A 4,730-nucleotide genomic window follows, 5' to 3' on the forward strand; every position below is an offset into this window, starting at 1 on the left:
TTTACCTATCTATAACAACCAATAACAACCTACTACTTAAGATTTGTTATGAAAGTGTTATGAAAATATTGTAAAAATAGCATTTCTCGTATGAAAAGGGTGGTAATTAGAAAATCGATAGGAAAATGTGATTATTTACGGCTAGGTAAAAGTCCCTAAATTTTGTCAATTTTTTTTTTGGTCCTTAAACTTTAAAAAATTCTTTTTTCATTCTAAAATTTTGTAAATAATTTTTTCAATAGTTTATAAACTAAAATAGGGATGAATTTTTTATTTTTTTTAATAATTTACAGATGAAAAACAAACTTTCGGTAAATATTTTTCAGTATATGTTGAAGATAGAGTTCAATACAATAATACACTATTATTATTATTATTATTATTATTATTATTATTATTGTGGGGCTAGAGAACTTATGACCCGGCCCACTTTCCATTAGAACCCAGGGCCCGTGCCGAGGAAAGTAGTTGCCGAGGACAAGTAATGAAAGACTAAATAGCCTAATAGCCTAGAGATGCAGCCGAGGATGACCCTGTCCTCGGCATCCTAAGACTTAAAAGGGAAGAACGATATGTCGTCAAAGGCAGCCTCCAAAGCGCCCCTAGAAGAAAAGGCGAGTAGAATGGGACTCACTTGGGGGTATGGAGTGGGAGTGGTTCAAGGAAAAGACGTCACCTCCGCATTGAATGCGCCAACAAACGTCCTAGCCATATTGATGGGAAAAGACTCCTGAACAGTGTGGTTTCAGTTATTGCAACTAACAAAAAGTAGGGGGAGTCGGCTGATGGGACAGGTACTCGAGTAGGTACCTGCCTAATCAATAAATGGAGGGTCAGGATCAACCGAGAATGGCTATATAATGTAAAGGCTTATGCGCCAAAAAAGAGGGAGGCCTGAAACCAAGGTACCCAGAAATGGGAAAGGAAGAATAAGAACATTAAGCTTCGTGGACAAGATCCACGGACAATCTTAGCTCACCTCTATGCGTCCACCATGAGTACCATGACTAACCACCGTCCGGTGACCAAGGCCTAGCCTTTCAAGCCCATGCTTTACAAATTATATTATTTGGGCCCTTAACGTGCGAACTCAATACCATTTTTGGGATCGTTACAAATTGAGTCCTTACAATTATTATTATTATTATTATTAATTAATTAATTAAAGAATGATCTAACTATCATTTACTTACAAAATCATTACTCAACTCTCTCAAAAAAAAAAAAAAAAAAAAAAAAAAAAAAAAAAAACAAAATCATTACGAACTCCAGAAGATCTAACTCATCTTATTTGTTCCCTTTTTTTATTTATTTATTTTTTTAATTTACAATGGGGAGAGTATTTCAACAATAGATGTCTTGGAAACACATGAAAGTATTAATCCATCTTATTTGAATGAATTTGTAATTATCTATACTGAAACTAGAGGTGCCTGTAATAATTGATCTGCTATGTCAATAAAATATCAATCATGTTGGCATATATAAGAATTTGTTGATGTAGTTTATAAAAGTTCTTTTTGGGGCACGATAAAAATTTACAACTATTTTAAATAAATCTGCCACCTCATATATGGGTCTTAAAAAAAAATTTGAATTGCAGATTGTGGTGAACATGTAATAGGATAATTTGAAATGTTGTGAAACTGTAGTAATTTTTTTTGTTGGCTCCCTAACATTATTGAGTCCATAATTCTTGAGGTGTTGGATGAAAACGCTTCCAAATGTAGCTGATAAAGAGAGAGACTCATGTAAATGACGACGAACTTAAGGTATATACATGAATCGTAATTAATCCATGTCGCGTATATGTGTACTACTAGTACTAGTTGTCTTCTTCTCCCCTCTTCCTGTGTATGTGTTAAAATACTTAGTATTTTTAAAAGAAAAAATAGTGGGTTAATCTCACATCGCAAAATGAGTGTGAGTTAAAAAGGTTTAAAGTTTGTGTTGTGTATCTAAGAATTAGGTCATCTTGAATATACACCATTGTCAGCTTCTTTAAGACCTTCCTCCCTCTCCTCATATGTATGTTAAAATATTTAGTATTCTTAAAAAAAAAAAAAAAAGATTAGTACTAGTTGTCCAGTATTCCCAAACATAGAGTTCTCATTTGCATAGTTATGTCATGTATTTCTATTAACAAAATGAATGTTGATAATGCTAAGGCCTTATTCGCATACTTCCCTTATTTTGTGGAAAACAATCAAAACATGATTAATTGCAATTATTTTATTTTATTATGAATCTAATATCTTATCTAATATTAGTGGAATTTTGTGCAGGGGCAATAGCAATAAGGCTATGAATGGATTGAATATTCAACTCCATTTAACATGCTCCACTGACTCTTTCTTTCACTTCAACTAACTCCTCAATTGTCTATGGAGAATTTGTAGTCTTATCTTATTACTTTAACTAACTCCTCAATTAGGTTGACCTTAGTCCTGAATTTTCAATTTTATACTACGTTTATTTCGATGTAAATATTTCTTGAATGCATTATCACTATTTTCATGTATTTGGAATAATAACAATAATAATGAATTTTTAGTTAGCTATATTATGTTTTGTGAAACTCATAGTAGATTTTGGTATTGCGGATTTGTTGTACTATGGATTTGAGTTATTTGTGTTAAATTTTGGGAGATTATTGTTTGTAAAATGTTGGAATGCTGATTTTTTTTTTCATGGATTTCTTTTTTATTTCAACATGAAAATATGATTTTTTTTTTTTTTTTTTTTTGAAGTTCCATACAAGCAAGACATTTGAAATTATTTTTCAAGGCATTTTCAAATATGTAATTAAATCACTAGAAAAAAAAATTTTGTTTCCTTGAAAATAATTTTTTTCAAAAAAATTTACTTTGAAATAAATTTCAATCTCAATAACAAATTATGATGCTTGAACAAGTCAGTCCTTCTTTTTTTTCTTTTTCTTTTTTCTTTTTTTGCTGAATAACAAGTCAGTCCTTCTCATTTCCCACTAATGCAGCATGAACCATTTAGTCATTCCCCAGAACACACGGCTAGTTACTTTCACCCTAATGGTTAGTCAACAAAAAAATTGAAAGCACATCAACATAAATAAGAAAGTAAAAAGGTAGAACAATTAAGTCAATTTTGCCTAGCCTTGCACTTCTTTTACTCTCCTCTTTTTCTTCACCTCTTCTATTTAGTTTCTTTTTCTCTAAATTTTAAAGTGGCCGAGGAAAAAATGCAAAAAGAAGTAAAGAACACCTTTTGGATTTGGATTTGGATTAGTTTTAAGCAGATCTGTTGTTATATTAATTTTCTATTATTGATCCATGAGATTTAAGAATTATACAATTTGACCCCTATATCTCAATTCTATTACCTATAATTGACAGAAAATAATCATATGTGTTGTGTAAATAGCCATTAGGGGAAGAACCAACTGGCCGTGTATTTGGGGGAAGGACTGACTTGGTCATACATTAGTGGGGAAGGACTAAATTGGCCGTGTATTTGGGTAAAGGAGACTTGACTCAGACTTCGTCATGTATTACAGAGGACTAAATTGGTCGTGGTCTAAGAAATGGAAAGCAAGAATTATGCGCTACATCATCATTATGAGCTCTTTGTCTAAAAATGTTAGATAAGAGAGTCATGATTATTAAATTCTTGGAGGGTCTATATTGTAATCATTGTACTCCAATTTATTCATTAGTGGATTGATTCGGCTTAAAGGGCCGTGGGGAGATTTTTACGCCGAGCTCTTCGGTTTTTTTATTCGATAACATATCACCGTGTTATCTTGTATTTGCATCTCTTCCATTACTCCTTGTGTTTTATACTTAATTGTTAATTATGTATGCCCATGCACTAGGTAATAGTCCCAGTTAATTGCATATTAATATACTCCTATCCCGCATCTAGTTGAGTAGACTAGAACCAATTAAACCGTAATTTTAGAATTTGGGGTCTAAACTTGCTCTAGTATTTTTACAATCGAGCTTTCACACATTATACATTAATAACAAAAATAAGTGATTAAGTGGTTAACAAAATACAAAACTAGAGCTCATAAAGTAATCTTTTTTTCTTTTTTCTTTTTTCTTTTTTTCTCCTCCTCTTTAACTGAGCTCAAACCCTTCTAAAAAAAAATTCTCACTTAGTTCTCTTATCTTCTTTCCATACAGCCCTTAAAGTTGGATAAAGGATATTTTTTATCCCACATATGTAATCACCTTCTCATAGAGGGGTAAACCCAATAAGAGTGATATCCACTCCTATATGAGATCCCACTCAAAGGTTTCAGATCATCTTCAATCGTTGATCTTTGTAGCAGCAATTAGGTTCTATCACTGCTTGATTGTAGATCTTGCTCCAACTAAACGCTTGTGTAGTTAGAAGGTACAGCACCTCTCAGATCTCACAAGGAGTAATACAAAATTCTTCCAAAAGTCTTCAAAACGTAGCTAGGGTTTCCCTTTTATATGTGGACAAGTTAGAATGAAACCTAAACGTTTTTGCGAGCTTGAGCCTGATTTAAAGTTCTGCAGAATTTCTTTTTCTGCGATTCTTAATCAGTCGAACCTAATTCTCGATCGATTGAGCTTGGCAGATTGTGACTTCCCTTTTCTGCAATCAGCTCGAACTTGAAACTTGAAACCTACACCTTTGAGCATTGCCTAACACATAGATTAGACATGTTTTGTTCTCGGTTTGCCAACACATACACAATATGATTCTAAACATTTCATCTT

This window comes from Quercus lobata, chromosome 8 (genome assembly GCF_001633185.2).
Source record: "Quercus lobata isolate SW786 chromosome 8, ValleyOak3.0 Primary Assembly, whole genome shotgun sequence".
NCBI classification, from domain to species: Eukaryota; Viridiplantae; Streptophyta; class Magnoliopsida; order Fagales; family Fagaceae; genus Quercus; species Quercus lobata.